We start from the raw sequence: 22,665 nt of genomic DNA, 5'->3' as shown, positions 1-22,665 counted from the left end.
CAAAGTTTCTGATGGAACCAGGTCTGGAGCCAAGTATTCATGATGCAAGAATTCCCTCTGACATGTACTTAGAGTGGAAGTCTGGACAGCGAAATATGCAAAGCTGAAGTGAAAAGGGAGAGGTCTACATTTCCATCTTCAGTGATGGAAGTGTGATCTCAAGAGTGATCTGTCACTGTGTATGAATAAAAAAAATAATTACTAGAATAAATGTTTTTATTCTGAAAAAAATGATATTTCAATTCTCTTTATCCTCTTCCCTTTTAGACAGCATATCATCTAAGGTTAGTAAGATATCACTGTAATTAATCACCCAATTCAACATACATGAAGATAGTGATAACATTTATTAAAATAGAATTCTCCCTGTCTTCTCATTAGAAATATTAAAATTCAGGTTCTTCTGATGGTTAGAATTCCAGTACTCAACATTTAAAAATACTTGACTGTAAACTTCTGTGGAGGACAATTTAAACACCTTTGTGACATACCTCAGATGACTTCTAAGTATCTAAGTCCAGAAAGGTTTATGAGCTATGAAGACAAGCTGTGCAAAACAACTACCAGTTCTCTGTAGACACCTAGGTCCAGAATAAAAGCAAGGTTTGAGGTGCACTTTCTTCCACCTTTCCTGACTAGCTCTGGCACTTTGTTTAATCTATGGTGATTTCCACTTAGCAGTGCATAATTTGCCCATCTAATGTACAGAAAACCAGGCATTATACACAGATCTAGTAATGCTACAAGGAAATGCACAGAAGTGAACACAGACAGGTCACTTCCTGAACTACATGGAGGTAAATCACTCTTTACAGAAATTCATTTTCAGACACTTTGTTGGTGTAATAGAAAAAAATGTTCTATACAACATTCCAGGAATGTTAAATTACATGCACTTGTGATTCCAAAGAATAATTAGCTCTTTGAAGTACTCCTCATGTGGCATTTGTTTGTCTTACATTAATCTTACACAGTCTACACTAATCAGGAAAATTCCATTTAGGTGTCTGCATGCTATTTGGATAAAAGCTTCTTGGTATATTTTTGAGTATTTTAATTTTGGCTACTACGAATGCTGAACTCACAATCTGTTGGCTCCACACACAACCCTACAAGGACTGCATAGATTAAATAACTTCACAGCATAGTTTCATTATGGGCCTGATCTATAATTCTGGAATAGTTGAGCTGAAAACAGAACTGAAGAAAACAGTACATTGTTTGCATAATTTCCTGCTGGCCAAGAACATTTACTTGTCCAGTAAATTGGATGACCTGAATTAAGGTCCTGTGTCTGCCCACGGAGATCCAAATTTATATCTCTAATTTCTTTAGGGAATGCCTTTAAAACTACTCTTAGATGAAAACAGGAACATTTTCTATTGAGGCTGTCATTGTGCTAAGCAAGTAAGTGTGATGGAACCAGAGGGAGAAAAAAACCACGGAAGAACATGATTACAGCTTCACTGTTAGAGTTCTTACTCAAAATGAGATACACAACTTTCAAATTTACTTTCAGGATTTGTTGCTTGTTTGTTTGCTGCCTACTGTAAAATTGTGTGACTCACTTGGGATCCAGCGAAAGGAACCTGGCTTTGCTTTCTCCCATCATGCAGTCACTTTTGCTTTCCTTCCTCCAGCCCCATGACTCGTTCTACACCTGACTGTGCTTCAGCAACTGGGGAACTCAGAAGGGCAGGTATGTCCAGAACAGCTAAAAGCCCAATGTTAGATACCATTTCAGTTATTACATTTAATTGTTAAATGCACTGATTCTATTATTCCTTTGTTTTAGCTGGGAATTGGGACAGTGTAGGTATTTTTTTACCAATCTTCTCAACTCTGCTGTGCAAACAAAGGAAGGATTTTTGCCAAATAGATATATGGAATGGCATGTTCATCAGCTAATTCAATTAAAATGTTTAGCTGTAAGGGCTAATGCCGGAAACCATTGTTTACTTTTTTTTAGTATATTTGACAATGAAAAATGCTTTAAGAATAAGTAATGTAATTACTGCCAAATTCATTTCAGGGGTGTGGAAAGTACTTGCCAAGAAGAACAAATTGTATAGATATAAGACATTACTCTTATAACTTCACTTTTGTTGTTGAAGAATGCGACAATGAAATAAACTGTTGTAAAATATAATTTTCCAGGGATTTAAGTTTTCTGTCTCAGCTTCACTGACTGAGAATTGCATTTCATTTTCAAATAATAGGCAATTTCTTACCTGTTATACATTTTTTGCCCTTGAAAACTGTCAGTTGCAATATCCAGGATGAAAATCTATTTTTAGTACCCAGAAAGCATGCAACATGTTTTTATATATGGACTTAAATGAGGATGTCACCCGGGTAGCAGTAAGTATGTACAATATATCAATTCTATAACACAATATAATTTCTTTTGGCTGAGAAAAGATGACCAGAAAATACTATTTCTTCTAGTAGAAAAGTCTATAATTTCTACAAAAAAGTGTGAAAACAGCTTTATGGCATGCCTTCATTTAAATGCACCGTTCTATTAATTAATAAAATGAACAAATTAAAGATAGAAGATCACTTACTTGCTAGAGTTCTCGAGAAGCATCTGAAGGGCTTTCATCCTTGTTTAATACTACAACAGCTTGCCTGTAACTTTTTGTTAATGTTAAGTTTGTGCTAGAAAAAATCATTAGCTGATTTCACAAGTCTAACCCATGTATACCATGTGTATGGAATTTTCCATGTGCCAAATTGGAAATTATCAGGCCAACAAAAGAGGGGAGTTAAAGTCTGCCTGTCCAAATGTGAAAGTCATTTAACACACAGTAGCACTGCACAACAGTCTACATTAGGAAAGCAACTTGACAGAGCAGCTAGGCTTTACCACGAGCATAATAAAAACCTGAGTCTGGGGAAAGTAGTCAAGAGCCTTTTAAGGATTAAGTGTGATTAGAGTCCCACTTTAGCCCTCATGGTGCTTGTTGACATAAACTCACCATATCATTACCAGCTATCGCAAGGGGATCTACCAAATTCAGCACTGCTCTTTCTGATCTGTGTTAACATTTACTGGGATGCTACGTGCTGCAAGAAAATGACAGAGAGCACCGCCACTGCAGAACCCTCGGATGTTTTACTAGGTGTTAGTCTTTCCACATATTCACCTCGCTAGCTTTGAACTGCACTGTTGTGCCACTCTCTAAGAATTTTACTTTCATTAACTTTGCTTAATCTCCTGTAACAATAATGAGAGAGTCGTGACATCTGTGAGACCTAATGGCTACTTGACTGAGAGCAAAGCAATGTGTGGGTTCCAGAATTCCTGTATAATGAGGTCTGCCTCCTGGATCAGGAATGCAATGTACATGGGAGTAATTATATGGCATATCACAATGTTATCTCTAAATAAATAATTCAGCTCCGAGGCTACGACTGTGGATGTATTTTACACGGCAGTAAACACAATTGCAAAATAGGAGGTGATATTTTAGTCTCTACAACTGAATCTGTACTAAACTGAACACCCACAATTGCTTAAATGTTATACTCCCATAGTCATGACGACATTTTCTTGCTCTCACTAGGCAGGATTATCTTCTGGACATGATCCCTCTCTATTCCTCTCCCTAGGATTCTCTCAGCTGATCAGAGAACCCTGAATCTAAAGATTTGGAGCCTGCAATAATAGATTTACTGCTCACCACACTCTAACTGACAAAAAAATAAGCACCTTTAAAAAATTTCTTGTAGATCTTCCTCAATTCCACTAAAAGAAAGTTATTAAATACGTGTGTGAAAGTCTCTCTCTGCTTAAGTTGGTCACAGAGAGATCAAGCAGCCAGTCTCTGTGTATTAGACATAAATATCTTATAAATAGACATGCGTATCCCTCACAACATTCCTCTGGACAATTTGTCCAGCTGTGAGATGAGCAGGTGGATGCCCTGGGTGAAAAACTAGCTGAAGGGCAGAGCTCAAAGGGTTGTAGTGAATGGGGCTACATCTGGCTGGCAACCGGTCACCAGTGGTATTCCTCAGGACTCAATTCTAGGGCCAGTTCTATTCAATATTTTTATCAGGGATCTGGATGTGGGAGTTGAGTACAACATTAGCAGGTTTGCTGATGATACTTAACTGGGACATTCTTAAGGGAGAAATTGCCTTGCAGAGGCATCTAGATAGAATGGAGCATTGGGCAATCATCAATGGCATGAAATTTAACAAGAACTGATGCTGGATTCTGCACCTAGGATGGCGTAACATCAGGCACAAGTATAAATTGGGAGAGCAGTGGATGGAGGGCAACCCTGCAGACAGGGATCTGGGGGTGCTGGTCAACAGCCAGCTCAATACGAGTCAGCGTGTGCCCTGGCAGCCAAGAGGGCAAACCGCATCCTGGGGTGCATCAAGCACAGTATAACCAGCCAGTCAAAACAAGTTATTGTCCTGCTGTATTCAGCAATGGTGTGGCCTCACCTTGAGTACTGTGCACCGTTCTGGGCTCTACAATTTAAGAAAGGTATCAAGTTACTTGAATGTGCCTAGGGAGGGCAAAAAATCTAGTGAAAGGGCTGGAAGGCATGCCCTGTGAGAAGTGTCTGAAGACTTTGGGTTTGTCTAGTTTGGAGAAAAGGAGGCTGAGGGACAACCTCATTGCTCTCTACAGCTTCCTGAGGAGGGCAAGAGGCTAGAGAAGTGCTGATCTCTTCTGGCTGTTATCCAGTGACAGGAGACATGGGAATGGTTCAAAGCTGTCTCAGGGAAGGTTCAGACTTGACATGTGGAAACACTTCTTTACTGAGATGGTGGTCAAACACTGGAATAGGCTTCCTAGAGAGGTGGTCGATGCTCCAAGTCTGTCAGTGTTTAAGAGGCATTTGGACAATGACTTTAATAACATGCTTTAACTTTTGGTCAGCTTTGAATTGGTCAAGCAGTTGGACTAGATGATTGTTGCAGGTGCCGTCCCACTTAACTGTTCAATTCTATTCAAAATATAAATTATATATATTATTTTGGGGTCCTAATTAGCATTGCCAGGCATCATAAAATTAATTCTTTTCTTTGTTACTTCCTTCATGCTTTTCTTCTAGTGCACTTATATAGCTGCTACACAAACAGCTTTCTTCCCATCTATCAAATTTACCTGGTGTTTCTGCTTTCTTTTTGTTTCCATGGAAACAAAGATGACTTTTAAGGAGATAGAAAGAAATGCAGGTCATCACAAAGCCATTCCTCAAGAACAGACATCTTGAGATATTCTAGTTTTGTCCAAGAATTTCCATCTTGCCACCTCCTAAGAGGCATATTTTCCCCACAAAGTCCTGGGAGGTCTTCTTTTTGTGTCCTTCTATTCATACAAAAATTAACATGGCACATTATACAGCCACAACCTAATTAGGCAATGATACACTATATTTAAGTCTTAAGAATAACACGAAAATCTTTACAGGTCAACCTTATGCACGTGCTCCTACATTTAAAAGAAGAGCCCAGGGGACTTCATCTAGGTGCCAAGGCAACTGAGAGTTGAGCATGAGATTGCTCATTGTTGCAACTCCACAGGTTCAGTTCAGCAAAAGTTCTCTGATGCCAAGTGGAATGCTAAATGTGAAGTTGCCAGCCTAATTCCTCCATCCAAATATACTTAATGCTGTTTTTAAGTGGAATGTTCAATTCCTGTTCCCTTATTACCTTGAGCAGGGACCTGCTAGAACATCCTTCTTTCCGTGACATATCTTGATTTGCTTCCAACTGAAACTAGGGCATCAAGAAAGAGAAGGTGGGAACAGATGGGGAAAGATGACACATCTTGGCCAGTCCCACTATACAATCTGGATATAATTAAGCTACACCTGAAGCCTGCTATTCTTTCCTGGAAGCTGGGAAGCCCTGGTGAGTCCCACAGCTTGAATATTTACTAAAATTTCCAGGATCCCAAGAATTTCCTGGGCAATAGGGATGTATTTGCACTCCAAATGCCCAAACTGAGATGTTTCCCAATAGCTCGGAATTAGACAATTTTGTGACTCTGAGATTCATAGCCTACAAGTAAGGGTGCTATGCTCTTTTCACTCTTTAAGGTATGGGAAGATCAGTATTCAAGACTTTGCATACCATTAAGATATTCAAATCTGTATATCCCTATTGCATACTCTAGTGATAATAATGAATGGTAAATAATTGCAGCTCCTGCCTCAGTTGTTCTCCTCAGTGCCCTCTCAGAGGTTTCCATTTCCATACCAGCTGCTCATATATTGTCACTAATTTTACAATATTGTCACTAATTTTAGGATTTCTTTATACAACAGCATGTAATTTTCAGTGATTCCAGAGATGCTAAAAAAAAAAAAAAAGAAAAAAGAAAAAAAAAGTCAAATGAGACCTCATAAAAATGTATTTCTCAGGATGGGAATTATTTTAGTTATTTCCAGGTAAATTGACCCAAATTTAAAATTTTTGCCAGTCGGTAAGAAATAAAAACCATGGGACAAGGCAGGAGAATGATCAAGACATGAGAATGGGTGTTCTAATGATATACAGCTATAAGGGAGACCAAGGGGATCTGGGGATTCATGGTCAGAGTCACAGAATCTATTAGCAAAGAAGAAAGAAATGCCTTCTGGCCAGCAAAATTGCCAGCAAGGGATTTCAGAAAAGGGAAAAGAGAATATTCTGTTTGGAAGAGTGTTCCTAAAATACTGCTTAAGAACTGATCTTGTATATTGAATAGACAGCTAAGTGAAAAATGCAGAATGCAGTTAAAATTAAAAAAAAATTAAAAAGAAAATTTTACAGAATGCAAAATGAATAGGTCAGAGAATAACACAAAGGTTTAGTGCAGCTATATGAACCTATGCTAAGATTTCATAACTACTTGTATCATTTCAGACAGTACTGCTACGTGAGATGAGATTCAGAGGAGGATATCTTTTTCAGAAGTGTACTCAGAATAATTAATGTAAGAAAAAAAAGTGCTTCTTATTACAATATTTGTTCATCCTGTCATCCCAGGCCAATCTCTCTGATTTTCTCTGTACCAAAAGCCAATGAGCTGCTGTTACCTGGCTCACTGTCACTTTCTGGCATCCGTCCCTAAACATTTTAGACAGATGTAAAGTCATTGAGAGTTCATCTGTGCTTCTTTGTTTCTTTTCTGTGAAAACCTAAACCTTTAGAGCAGAGCACATATAATCCAGCTTTTTTTGGGGAAGCCCCTCCCATGACAATTATCTCAGCTCGCTCTGTTTTTCCAGCACTTAATAGAATCATCTAACAAATTAAACCTGAGCAAATGCAGTCGAGGTCTCACTTACTGAGCAGTGCTTTCTGGTAGGATTCACCCCATGATGGTGTTGTCTTGAAAATGAAGCTGTTCGCAAAACTGATGCCTCTTTGGCTGTAGATGTGGAACAAAATGGCACAAGTGAGATAACCCTACTGGTAAGGAGAGGATCGTCTTGTCTTTGAAGCAAATTAATTATGTATGAATAACTGGTTTCTTTCTGTCTTTGATACTGTTCCTTTGAGGCTACTGAAACCAGTGCAACCAATTTTTGCATTATGTGCAACTTGTTTCCTGGGTTTCTGATGCTAGGTCTGAGTGGCTTGTTTCCAAATTCCCAAGTGCACATACTTGTGACTGATGCGTGAGAGTTTTGTCCCGAGCACCTGCAAATTTTCAGACTGCTAAACAGTCCTAAAAGACTAATACCAAACGTGAGTGGACAATTTTTGCTTCTAATCATTCTGTCTTCAATTCCCTGCCTGCAAACAAGCAAAATGCCTAGTGGCTTTTCAGTACCTTGTGAAAGCAAATCTGTTACTATTTTAGTAGTGTTCAGATATTATAGTGATGAGTACCATAGGAAAAAAAAAAACAAAACAAAACAGGAGATTTAATAATTCTCTCTTCAGAGTGGGTTTTAAGAGGATGCAGTGAATAAGACATGCACCAGTCTTTGAATGATGAGAAAAAATCCCAAAATATTCAATAGCTGTTCATTAAGCACTGTTCATTTTGTGCTCTGACAGAAGACCTCTGTAGCAAGTAGGTGATAACATAATTAAAGCAGTAGATGATAATGTAATTAAAGAGACCAAATTTTTAGTGTAATTAATACTACAATATCAATACTGCTCTTTTAACAAGAAGTTTTTGGAGGATTATGGAAACTTGGAGGTATGGAAAACTTGCAATTACTACCTGTGAAGGTGATGAAGAAGAAGGAAAAAAGTTGAAAATAAAGCAGTATGTAGGAGAGAAGATAAATTGGGAGTTTTCACTCTGTCTTCCACTCTGAAGAAACAGTAGCAATAAATGAGATTTAAATGCACCAACTTATGTCTGCTTTAAAAATTCTGAACAATGAGTAATTTCACAACAGGAACAGGATGAGCTGGAACATATGACATTGAGTTCAAGGACGTAGCAAGTTTCAAAGGTAGATTAGACATTGACACAGTTTGAGGAATTTATCAAGTTCCACATTTCAGTGTTAGAGCATATCTCCAAAGGGGATTACAAATGTACTTGTCTGGTAGTTGGTTCATAAACCAGCACTTACACAGGTGTCAAACTTTTTGTGTCTCCCTTTGAAAACCATGGCCATTGGCAGAAACTCTGAACTTTTTCCAACAATTCCAGGGTGAACTGATTTTAATTTTTAATTTATTTTCCTGCAAATGATCTTTATCTTCAGATATTTGTAAAATATATTTTCTATCTTCTGTCTTTCCTACTCTATTCTTTCTTTAATACTGACAATATATAGGAAAGTTCTGTAATGATTTTTCACAGACAGTTAATTTATTTAAGTCAGTAAAAAGATTAGAATTTAATATCTTTTAATAATGAGAAATGTTTTATTTGGAACCTCATTTGGCACACCAGACTTACCTTTAGTCTTGATTCTGTGAATTATGATGCTATTTTTCAGATTTATATAAATTCTATTCCCCTATATTTATTTTGGGCTGAAAAGTGCATGTCATTTATAGCAGGTGATATTTATGTGAGCATAAGAAGTGACACTAATAACGTTCAGTTGTTGAAAATGAATAAAGTGAGCACATTACAAAAGTCAAGCTTTTAGAGGAGTTATCAGACATGTCTTTGAACCTAATAAGAAGTTCACTTTTTCCGTTAATAGTACTACCATGAATACCATTAAACACCTGAAATTATCAGTTAAAATCCACACTAATGGAATTGTCATAGAACTTTTCACATATAGGCTGCAGATCAGGTATTCAGGGGAAAAACAGATAAGTACTACTGTATTCTTAAGGCAGATATATGTTTAACAACAGGGAAGTACACCTATTGTTTAATTCAGAGCATAAATTACAGGGCATTGCAGAAAACGGAAATGCAAGTAAATTTACTTACTTGTGTCCATCCTTTTAATATCACAGCTCAAACATTTCAGATTTGCTGCCTTAGCTGCTCCAAATCCAGGTGCCATAATTGAAGAAGGTGTGGTTTATTTCCCAAGAAAGGGGGTTTTGGAACAGAAAGGAGAAAGAAGCAATACAAGTTATTAATGAAGAATACTAATGAATAAATGCTCCCCTATAATAACAGCAGACAGAATCTGACTTTCCAGCTGTCAGTCACTCTAAGTAAGCTTGGACTCTGTACTACTCAGCACTTACTGCTTTTCAATCTGCCTTGGAAAGGTGGGGAAAAGGAATAGTGACGTAGGATATAGTGGGTCCCCGTTACTTAGTATCTGCCTGCGAGTCGCAGGTAGCATCAAAAGAGGCTTTGAATTGTAGAGTGGCAGATTATTTTGTCTGCTTCAACTTGTTGGCATTTGTGGCACCATGGGTCTGCCATGGAAAGGGAAAATCTCAGCAGGCTGCCGCTGCCAAACGCCATTCTTCTTTAATGCTTCCACTCTTGCTGCCGCTGGGGACTGGTTACAGAAGCGCCCTAGAAGAGCTGATGAGAGCTTGAGCCTATTGCGAGCACCATAAACATTTAAAAGCCATCTACTGTTTAAAAGCCTAATTTCCCTAGCCCATTGGTTTTATTTTTATTTTTTTGTGTTTATGTTTTTCCACAAAACACTGTGTACTTCTCCCCCAGAAAGCAAGTTGAAATTAAAAGACGAAATACTGCTTGAAAGTAGCTGAGTTCATAAACTCTGAAGCACACGTTCAAAGTTAAGTCAGAATTACTAGCACACTCTCCACTCATAACACATGCTGGTTTGTTTTTTTGGTTGTGCTCATTTAAAATTTCAACCGTGAAGACTCTGCTATTCACTTGAATAACTGTTCCCCTTTAGGTTTGCTTACAACACCCAAAAAGTAGTCAAGTTAGGACAAAATGATAGCTTGGAGCTTATAACTTGCTGCTCTGGTTTCAAGAAACTTGACATATTAATTTAGCCACATGCCTGCTGTGATTTTAGAGGTTTTCTCAGTTGTTCTCAAATTAAAAGGGTCTATAACACATCATAAGACAGTGGCATGAGTAGGAGATCTAGGTACTAGCTCTCCTTCCACATTAAGCTTCCAGAAGGCTGCAATATATTGTCTAAGTGGAAACAAAAGATGATGGTAAATGTTAATTCATTGAAATTCGTTTCAGATGAGAGAATTCTAATTAGCAGCCACTGTCACATTTTTTGATAACTCTATTACAGATTTTCAAAACAGTTTATGTACAGACTTTCCTAAGATATATTTGCTCATCTTGTATGACCATACCTGACGTGTTTTTGCCTATGATATCTTAAGCATTTATTCCAGGAGAATACATTTTAAATACATGTACAAGGATATGGATCACAAGACTATATTGTGACAGTTTCCCTGCGAAAGGTTAATAGCTTTCTCATTAGGCAGAAATAGTTTATCTGCTGGAAACATGTGGCTGCATTTGATTGCCTTTCACTTTTCTTGTGCTAGTTGTACTCATTAGTTGCCTTGCAGAAAGCTGTTAAATTATTCCATGTTTTTAACAACTTTAACTAGAGAAGATTTACAGTAGAGTTGATGATAGCAGTTTTAATTCTATTACAAGTACCATAAGGTCATTTTATACTCTGAAGAAATTTATTGTGATTGAGTTTGGCTTTATATTTCCAGTAAATGTACTTATCTCCCTAGCTGAGTAATTAAAATACTTTGATAATAATCCAATGGGACCAGGAAACAATTTTGTATATAAAGTCTACCGTGATTGTATTATTGTTATATCATATCCCAAGTCTGGTAAGATAGCATAGTTATCAGAGCTCTCTGTACTGTTATTTATCTTCTGTTCCAGTGGGATAGCAGACTTTCTCTGAAGCTCTGCTCCCAGGCAGACTACACAGTCTGCTCCATCTTCAGAACGGTGCAACAGACCCTTCTAATGTAAAGCCCTGGGTAACTTCCTTCTCTTCGTACTTTTGGGTTCCAGCACATTTGATATATCCAAATAGATATAATGTTTCTGTGCCCCTTGAGCAGCAGGAGAGACAAAACTCAAAACCTGTATGATTTCCCATCAGAAAGGTCTGACCCAATGTTTTCATAATAGAAGAATATTGTAAGCCGTGACAGTAACAGCCACATTTTAAATGCAAAACAATGACAAAGCAGCCACCGGTTTACTGTGTAAACACATTACAATATCAGTAGACAGGGATAAATTAAACTAACGCCTTGGTTCTAATTAAGCCTTTGATTTCTGAAGTGATTTTCTGTTAATACACAGGAAAAGGCCTCCAAAGCTACATCTATCCTACTAAATTAAACATGCACAATATTGTTTTCTAGCGCTGAGACAAGCTTGAATGGAGTCACTCTCACACATACCACTGTGCACTCTCACCCTCCAGGACAGGATGATGACATTAGATGTCCTTATGGCAAATGGTCCTGCTCAAGGCTCACTCTGTAATCCTGCCTGGCATTGCTTTGGAGACAGCCTGGGCCAAGTATGTGCCAGGGATCGTTTTAATCAATCGTTTAACAACATAAGTAGGAATATAAGACCATAATGATTGAACAGCGAAAGCAGTTCAGTTCCGGTCCCCAGGAAAGTTCCCCAACATCACTTTGTTTACATCACCAGCATCTCTTTTGCTGACAAACTTTCTGTTTGTTGTCTGACTACCCTGTCATCTATACTAGATATGTGTTCTCTCTACCACTTCATAATAAAGGTCTAAAAGAGTGGGGGCATTAACTAAAAGTACTGAAAACTTGAAGGGAGTTCTATTCCCTTGAAGTCATAGGAATTGTCACATTCCCCTTTTACAGGGGGGATGTGACAATATATGAAGTCACATAAAATGTCTGGTTTGCTTGAAAACATCATGATATGACATGAATATGTCAAATATATTACCATGAAATTCTATTGCATTGATATGCTGATATTTATCAAAAAAAAAAAAAAAACAAACCCAAAACCAAACCAAAGTCTTTTACTGTTAAAAGAGTGGTCCCTTAGCATTTTTTGGTAATGAATCCACTTACAGATAAATATGTCATTTTTATTCCTGTTACCATTATGTTATCCCATGACATACTTAGCTAATTAAATTGATTTTCTCCCAAAATAAAATCCAATTGATTTGTGGTTTATAGTCCCACAAACTTTTCTCAAGTGGGAGCTGAGATCCTTAGTTTGGGAACCTGTCTTTTGTGGTCAACATTTGTAGCCTTGGTGAAGCAGACTACAGAAATTTTCTTGCTCTTTGACATGGTTTGTCACTGATATGCACTTAAAGACAATATTAGCATTCACCATTTGCTATCATTCCACGTTGTTATTACATACACTGTTACATATGTCCTGAAAATTGTGGTAAGATAAGAAGTTATGGTACAATACCATTTACCATTATAGTACAGAGAGAGCTCACTTATAACATTGCAGAGATTTACTTGGCAATATGTGTACTGAAAAGAGCTCTAGGCAGAAGTAGATAACTGCTTTTTACATAGTGGGAGCCCTTCCTCCACAACTCGGGGAGCCTTTCTTTCTCTTTGGCTGAGAAGCATCAAGTTTCACTTATTCTTGAATTTTTGCTCATTTCAGAATCTAAAATTAACCTTTCCGAGGAGAAAAAAGGGATCCAAACCCTTATTTCAACCACTCCTCAAATGGTCCCTTACATTAGATAGAAAGCCATCTTGGTTGTTGAGGGAGATCACTGCTATATGCTAAACAATCTTTTAGGACCTTGCCCCAGAGCTACTATTCCTGTTTGATCCTCACCAACCCCTAAAAAACTGATGAACTATTACATTTTGAAGATCAAATGTAAAATTAAAGTAATTCTTCACATATAATTTTGAATTTTGGCCCCAGTTCTGGAGTCTACAATGTCAATTTGTACAGATTGCTGAGCAGATGCAGAGAGCTATTCATTTCTGCAGGATTCATCAATGCATTGTTGCTGCTGTGACTCATCTAGAGCTACTTTGAAATAATTTGATAATGCTGTAGGCTAACCTAGTGGTTTCTGTACAAGTATTTTTACTTAAGTGCCTTTTACTTGGAATTGTCTGAGATGGGTCAAGCAGAAAATAAGAGATGACTCATGATAATCCACAAAAGAGTCATTAAGAGGTAAAAGCCTGCCAATACAAACAAAACAATGAAGACACTTTTGTGTTATTCAAAGGCACATCATCTGGGGCTATGCCTTGATATCCAGACTTCAAAGAACCTGCCCAGATACATACAGAAACATGGTAGCGTGTGTGGATTAGTTAGGCCTTCTCATGACCTACAGCACCATTGTCATTTGGAAAGGCATGAAATCGGAAAACAGGCATACAAATTATTTGATACCTTATAACTTCTATTTTTTATAACGCATTTTGGTAACATCAGAACAACAGCGTTCTGGTTTAAGAATGATATTGGGTTACCTCAGCAAACACAGGATCATAAGGGAAGAAATATAAACATTACAAAATACAGTGGAATGTAGTCTTACACAAAATAAATAAAAAGAGATTATTCCAGATCAAGAAAGTGGTCCTAATCCTGAGATTAGTATATTCCACACCACTACAAAAAAAACATGGCCACAAAATTACCGCATAGTTAAGAAATTTGTTTTAGATTATCCACAGAAACAACAGGATCTATATTTGTAGTACATCTGCTATTTCTCTCCCTAATATTCTCATTGAAGCATGAGAGAATATTAATCACTATTAATGTTTTCTCTGCCAACTTCAAAGACTCAGACTTCCCATAAAATTAAGACACAGTCCCCAAATCCCTTTTTCACATGCCTCTTGAATGTAATTGCCAGTCACCTCCAACTCATACCCAAGTCAACAGAATATTTCACCCTTCCTGTTCACAGCCTTTGGTGGGGAACCTATTTGCCTTTAGATTTGCTCATATCAAGGAAACTGCCATCTTCCCTCAGAGAGAGTAAACAGTTCCCTGAATAACGCTATCCCTTTCTGTTCCCTCATAGTTTCTTTTTCCTATGTGCCTTCTAAGCATTTTCTTGCTTAATTTATCTTCCACTCCAATTTAAGCTACAATGGCAAGCAGAGAGCTGAGCTACCTGAGAAGAAAAAAGGCGTGTGGGGAAGTTATATAGGTCCATGAGGGAAAAGCCATGGGAATATTTATTGCAAAACTTGCACCAAGCCTTTTATTATCATTATCTGGCCGTACATCCAGTATAACATTTACAGAAACACTGTGGACATCAGCAAAATTTTTGCTGCTTTGGGGCACTCAGGAAAAGGATGACCTGAAAAAGAAAACACATAAAAGCCTCTTCTTTACAAATAAAAAAAAAAAAAAAAAAGGTATTGGCATGAGACACGTCTGTTTATATTAGATCAAAGAACCATGACAGAATATACCTGGTAGAAGCTTGCAGGGAAGTATGAAGTGTGTATGTAACCTGCAAACCACAAGTGTAAGGCAGAAATATCCATAGTATTTACTCTGGAAACTTCTTCCTCATCCTTTTCCTGCCCTCAGGATTATGCCTAGGAAATCCAGCAGGACTGTTTTTAGAATCCTCTTTATTTCATAACTTTCATTAAATACATTTCGGACAGTCAAGTTACAGATCTTCCCCAATTTTACTCCACTCAGGCTTATTAAAGTGGTTACTAGTTCAGTCAAATGACTGCCTAAACCATGCAATTCCTACCATAGGTAACGGAAGGACAACCACAAACAACCATTTTGACTGATAATGTGGTAATCCGTGGTGCCTTGCTGAGAAGCACCAAATAGTAAAAGGTGACGTGAAAGAAAATGAGTTCTTGAAAAGGCTCATAGTTTGCGTCTGTGTTATTTTGACTAGGCTACCAGTTTCCTGTTCTGATTGAATTTTGAACATGCAGATTTCGTTTTATAATTACTGATATTCAGATATCGGTATAATTACACACACATTGAAGTTATATCAAATTTAAAAAGTCAAGCGTAGTGCTGAGCTTGGCAACTGTGGAGTGTTTAAAAGTATTTTTTATTTAAAAACACAACAGATGTTCATTTAATGACAATGCAACTCAGCGGTATGATTCAAAATCTTCCACTTCTGAGTAAAGATACTTCTGCTTAGTAACAAGACTGTATTAATTATTATATTTGTAATATGTATCAATAGTCATTCATATGCCACCCAAAGACATACTAGCAGGTTTCTAAAACCTTAACATTGAAAGTTACTGTTTTTTTTGTCCTTAACTCCTTAAAAGTGGAAGAGATTAGCAGAAAAGCTGTTTTTCTCTTTTTCAAGATCATTAAGGATCTAAACCTCTGAGCTTGCTGAAATGTCTTTGTGAACAGAAGCATGAACAAGTTTGTACAGGGCAGAAGATGATGACTTTTATTCATAAGAAATTTTTTTTTTTCATGATGAAAACATCATCAACATTTTATATTTTTAATACAAAAATATGAAATTTTATATTTTTAATATAAAATCCTGTTACTTTTTAAGAACAGAGGGATAATTTTATGTCTTCCCTTGAATATATCATTCTGACTTACATAACTTTGATATGACAGACTTCTCTTAAGTAGGCACGATCACTCTTCTGCAATAGATCTCAAAATATTTTAAGCCAGTATACTCATTTTTCTGGTGAGAACATTAAGCCATAAGACAGGTAAATGACTTGCCAATAGCAAAAAAGTTAAAAGATTCAGGAACACATTCCTGTTTTCCTACGTTCACAGTTGCATTTCTGACTACACAGCTGACCCTCATGAAAAGTGGTTTTTTTCAGAAAACTTCTCATTCTCATTCCTGATATTTGTAAGCTTTAATTTAATCCTACAGAGAAAAATTAAAAATCATATCAAGTGCTATTGGTAAAGCAAAAGAGTCTGTAATAAACTACTGACCACCTCCAAGAAATGTCTCCTGTTCTTTCCTTAGAGCTCATGTTACTTTAAGTGTAAAGTGGCAGTTCCCAAACTGTAAGCTTGGCACCATTGGGAGACTTTGATCTCCTCTAGGGAAGAATTAAAATAAAAGATGTGAAAAAAGAAAATAAATGTTTTTACCTACCCTCCCAACCCCCCACTCCTCGCACTGGATTTCTGCCGTTCAGTTTCGTGACACCAGTGTTTTTCCCCATAAACTAATAGAAGGGAAGACCCGAAGTCTCCCTCTCTGAGATTAGAAAGGATCAGACTGTCACAGGCCTTTTTGTGAAGGACACAGGGTCTGCCTTACTCTGAGAAGGTGATGGTACTATCTTGTACCAATGGACTCAATAGATGTCTCGTGAGTCCGCTCATGGCCTCAGCTCCAATACCTCTCAGGGGCCAAACGGCAGGAGTGTAACACTGCTTTCAACAGCCATCTATCATTTTACAGTACAGCCACCCCACTGCACGTGATTTAATTTTAGTCAAATTTATGTATTTATTATAAGGCAGTCTGACATATTATGTATCCAATTGTATTACACTTTATATATTTATTATTTTTCCTTCTATAGAAACATCTCATAACTCATACTTTAAAGCTAATGCTAAATATACATATAAATTTAAGATTTAATGTTCCTGTTCATTAAAAAAAATGCTTTTATGCACAAGCTTTTAGTAATTTCAGATAATTGTTCAGACTCCTAGCTGAGGTTAATCCTTGCAAATCAGTTTTTTGTTGATTTTGTATTAATTTGCACTTCTGTTTTTAAAAGTCCTTGAGACTGATCACACAGCAGTCAAAATAAATGGACTCGCAGGAGTTCATTTATGCACAGGAATAAAAAGGTAATGCCATTGGTTCATTGAGCTTCGCCTGCTCATGTTTAAAAAGAAGACAAAACAGAACAAAAAAAAGAATACCCCACCCATTGAAACTTTTAAAATTCTTTATTGAGTTATTTGTGTTCCAAAAACCTCTGCTCACCTAACATGAGAACAGGCTTTAAAAAATGTGATTCCTCTGCCCCAAACAGAAAGAAGTATAAAGAATACAGTGCTGATCTTGTCCTTGGAGTTCTGTCCTAACCAAGGCTGCAATATAATCCAAAAAAAAAAAAAGAAAGATTAAAAAGGGTTAAAAAAAAAAGAAAGATTAATCACACAGAAATAAACTTTCTGATTGCAAGAATGGAACAAGACTTCGTAAATGCTGAAGATATTTTATCTCTGTAAGACCATAAAGAAAAGGTTTCCTATGAGCTTTTCGTTCTTTCTCCTTTGCCCTTTACAGGGCTTTTTATTTTCTTCTATTCAGTCATGGCTGGAAGCAAAAAGATGTGGAAAGGGGAGGACTGGCATATAAATCCTCTAACCTGCCTCCCAGAAAAAAAAATTTGCATTCAAATCTGCATCTTTACCCTGACAACCGTTGGAGTTGTCTCACTGAAAGCTAACTCAAAATGATGTCTCATTTCTCTCTGCCTACCCTTCCCCATAATGTAGGGGGAAAAAAGAGAAAGAATCCTAGTTTATCTTCTGGGTGATAAACTGACCTGTCCCTGTTCCCCATCCTCATTACTGATGAGCCGAGGGCTGATCACATGACTGGAAGAACAAGTAGGTCCATGATATACTATCTTTTCACAAGATGCCTGTGAGTCACCAGTGTGATGCAGCCACGGAAATAACTCATGCAACCAGTTACAGTCTTTGCAGACGGCCGACAAATATTATGGCTACAGGGCAGGACTTAAGGGAGATCATATCTGGAATGCGCTATAAGGTGCAAAAGTAGTCACAGTCAGGGAAAAAAGTCAAATTGGGACAGATTTAGAGTAAGACTGCATCCCATTAGGATGGTATGGAAACAAGCCAGGGAACCTGATTAGCGAATGTCTGCACTGAGCAATGAAGAGCAGTGCAGAGAGCCCTGAGCTGCCATGGACTTTATCTGCTCTGGAAGCAGTATATCATGGTGTGGTGCTGATGGGCTGTATTTATTATCTTAAACTGCATTAAAGTGGATGAACTGCTTCTGGCCCTGAGCTGGTATTGCTGCAGCACAACAGGTAGACGTATCAGCTGGAGTCAGCAATAGCTCAGGAATCTCTGCACCAAATTTCACTGCACTGCATAGACATCTTCTGTATGAGCTTGGCTTGTGCATTCAGGCAAAATGAAAGCTGTCAGGGCATATGATTGCTTGCTATAAATATACCGAGGAGAGGAGGGGAAAGGGGGGACTGACATCAGGGCTGGAAAAGAACTATTTAAATTAGGGGATAATGCTGGCACAAAATCAAATAGATATAAACTAGTTACAAATAGGTTTAGGCTGGAAATTAGAAGACAGTTTCAAATCATCGGAGCAGTGAGATTCTGGAAGGCTTTCCAACAAGAGGAAGAGGGCCAAAAAGCCTAATTACTTTTAAGATGAAGTTTAAACATTTGTGAGAGGGGTTATACGGCATGACTGCCTGATGAAGCTGTATAAAATTCAGTGACTCGGGATGTTCTTCCTAAATTTATATTCCTCCAAACATTTTCCCACCATCTCACAAGCCCCTTGGCTCTTCACAGTAGGTCACTAGGTTCCCCTAATCTGCTCAGACCCCTTGTCTCTCTATTACGCTACCCCAGCACTGGGGCTCTCAAACTCCCTATAAGGGAAAAGGCCTATGCATACTACTGTGAAACTGCTCCCAGCCACATGAACCGCCTGGATGTGAGTCCCCTTTGTTTTTGAGTTTTTCCATTTTAGCCGTAGCCTGAGCTTCTGTGTCTTGTGAAATGGTGGAAGGCCTTAACGTCGTGCTTCTTACAAACTTTTGTCTTCTGCTGTGAACAGAACGCAAACTGTTTGTGACATTGCCCTGATCTGAGCCTTTGCTGCACTTGGTGATATTGCAGTGCAAAGACCAGAGAAAACCACCCCCATCGCTCTTCCTTGCTTCAGTGAAGGGGTTTGACCTTTCTGAAACCCTTTATCTTCCCTCACTAGCCCATTGAAGCAAAATGGGAGCGGGATGGGGGTGGGGGGAAGTAGCCTAGCTAAAAGGATTTTGTATCTGTTCAACAGTGACAGGTGAGAGTTTGGATCTGGCCTCATGCAAAGCTTCTCTTGTCTTTTCACTCAAGCTCGTGGTGCTTCATGGAGCTTTTTTTACTTTTTTTAAAACCCCAGTTTCTAGAGCTATCTTCACATGACAATTTCAGCATCTAGTAAAAATCTTTCTATACCTCCACCTTGCAGCAAAAAAAAAGTCTGACAAAGGTTCACGTTGAACCCTAGGTAGTCCAGAAAAATGGGAAGTGGCTAAAACACTATTATCTTCAATGCTTACAATTCTGCAGGGACAAATCAGGGAGTATGGAATGGCAGTGCTGCCACACACTCTCTTCCAGCTGCTATGGTTTCTATACTGTGTCCTTTAGGAAGAAGAATAAATGTCTGTTTATGGCTTCTTGAGTTTTAAATCATCTCCAGACTGGTGATATGCAACTGTTACCACAATCACTTGGGTCGAGCAATGTTTCCTTTCCACCATTCCAGTGATGTAAGTGTAAATGCTCTGAAGTTCATCAGTTCTCTCTGAAGTCAGATTTTTTTTCCCCAACCTTCTAGTAATAAGCTAAATTTATCTTTTGATTCACGGTATGTTATTGAAACATACTGTGAAAAATACTCCCTTTCACTCAGTCTCACCACCTTAAGTTCTTTCCTGCATTAGAGGTACTCAAAATTTTCATCCTCACAACAATGTATTTTTGCTTTATGTGCATATATTTGCAATGCTTTATGTGCATATATTTGCAATGTGCTTTATGAAACGGATCTTACCGTAGCCTCCATCCTGAGCCCCTGAGCCCCTGAGCCCCTGAGCCAGGTCAGCAGGACCTGACCTACACCTCTGTTTTGCAGTTGTATCTTGATTAATTTCCAGAATGTGTCTGTACAAGGATAAAGGGAGCATGGCGCAGACCTCCTTGGACAAGCACTGAACCTCTAAGGAAGGCTCCATGGTGGCACAGCTACAGTTTAGCCCATTGGGGAGCCTCCATATTGGGATTAGAAGCTGCATAGGTTTATCTGTGCTGAGTACGTGTCCCACGCACAGTCCCCTTAAAACAATGAAATTTCCCTAGAGAAGGTGAAGTGATTACCCCTTACAGATCAGTGCCTGAAGTGTCTAATACTGCACTTACTGCTATAAATGCATTCACCAAGTTAACGTAAAAAAAAAAAAAAAAAAAAAAAGCCAAAGAAAGCAACTATCCCTAATACTCTGGTAATATTTTTTAAACCGTGCTATAATTTATTTGAAGGGAGAATACAGACTGGATTCCTCTGTGCTCAGCCATTTAAGATTTTCCTTATATCTTAGTCTCCTTGCTGAACTTAATAACGGATCTACCTAAAGGAGTTGCTGCTGGGGGACTGGCTGCTCCAGGATTAAACCTCCCTACCCCAGCATTTTTAGACTAATAACATTTTGTCCACAGTGTTAAGGATTCCTGAGCCCTGTCTGGTAGCCAGCACCTGCACCATACAAGGCAAAGAAGGAAAGGGCTGGGAAGAAATTCTGCTCAGAGTTACGAGAGTGTGCATGCAGAGTACAGAAAGCGCATAGCCAACAAACCCCGATACGCACTGTATGGTAATCCCTCTCTTCACTTTTCTGAACAATTGCATAGCAATATTAACTACAGCACTATGGAGAATATTTTATTTTTTTTTCTGCTAAGGAAGTTAAGGGATATAGTTTTCTATTTCTAAGGGGAATAGTATTTGAAGAACACTTAAAAAAATAAAGTGCTACTACTTCATAGGCAAATGTAAGAATAGCTAGTGTCAAAATACTGAAAAAGAAACACTAGAGAACTGTGCAACTTAATTATTGATGAGATGAAAATATTATACTGTGCTGACTTTTGTTGATCAAATGCACAGGTAAATAAATCACAATTCATTTTAATGTTGCAAGAATAAATTGTTGTAGGGCTTGGAGAACAAGTATGTTAGCTGTGGAACACAAGTACTTTAAAGAAAATTGTTCAAGGATGGTATTTTAAGAAACTTTGATTACAAGAATTTTCATTTGAGGTCAAAAACTACAGGAAAGATGGAAAAGATGCTAGATTAAAAATGATAATTCAGAAGAAAATAGGTGTTTCCAGAATAAACAAGCCTTTAAGTTCTATGTGAGTTCATGCTCCCATTATAAAATGTAGCTCCTATTTTAAAGGGCAAATGGAAATGGTAGCTGTAACAGGATTCCTGTACTTTTGGAATATACTTAGTTCTGAGATTTTCCTAACTCTGCAACAATCTATTGTTCCCTTCACCTCTTTTTTTTTAAGACCTTTTTTTTCTGGCCTTTCACTTAAATGTGGTATAAAAACAAATTTAAGACACAGGAAACTAACTGAAATGATGCGACAGAGGTACGTACGTTTGATAACCCCTGTGAGCTGAATCACATCTGGGAGTGAGGATTGAGGGCTTTTTTCAGCACGGTGTTCATCACACTTATAATTACAGCAAACTTCATAATTTTGTCCTTCTCTTTGAAATGCTGAAAGGGCTGGGGCCAGCAAGGGATTTTTCCCTGGGTACAATGCTGAGGAAGGCAACACCAGCCTGAGGTCCAAAAAAGCCCTGGTGACTGCTTCTGGAAGGGATGGGAGAGAAAGATGACAGCAGCACAGTCACAAGGGAGCTTACCTGGCTTCTCTGCACTAGGAGCACAAGAAAGGCACCAAAAATGCGCCTGTGAAATGTGCAGACCTTCCCTCTAAATCTTTGAAAAGGTACAAAGGTGCCTAAATAAAAGCAGGGGCTCCCCTTCTTCCAGCATCTCTTCCCTCAGTCAGGGAAAAAAACAAAACTGAACTCATCAAAGTCGGTTTTGTTCTAGTAGTTGCAGCACCGTTTGAAAGTTATTTGATTGCAAAGATGCACCAAAAAATACCTTCAAGCATTGTGATATTAGGCCCAAGTTCATCCCAACCAACACTAAGCAATTAAATGTCAATTGTAAAATGATCTGGCTGTTGTTTAGTAAAATAATCTGGTTGTTGGTGAGCTTGATAGCCAGGGGAGAGGCAGATATTTCCAAAATCCTTGTCAGACTTTAAGTGGGTGACATGCCTTGTGGAAATGATCATACAAATAAGGAATCATCATTATTTCTACTAAATAAACAGTTGAACATGGTGTTGGGAAATAACTTTACCACCCCAGGTTCTTTTCTTGATCTCTCAGACTTGGCTTTCAACGATATAAAACTCATACACTG

Source organism: Larus michahellis, chromosome 2 (assembly GCF_964199755.1).
Source record: "Larus michahellis chromosome 2, bLarMic1.1, whole genome shotgun sequence".
Lineage (NCBI taxonomy): Eukaryota > Metazoa > Chordata > Aves > Charadriiformes > Laridae > Larus > Larus michahellis.
Note: the sequence above shows the minus strand (reverse complement) of the source record.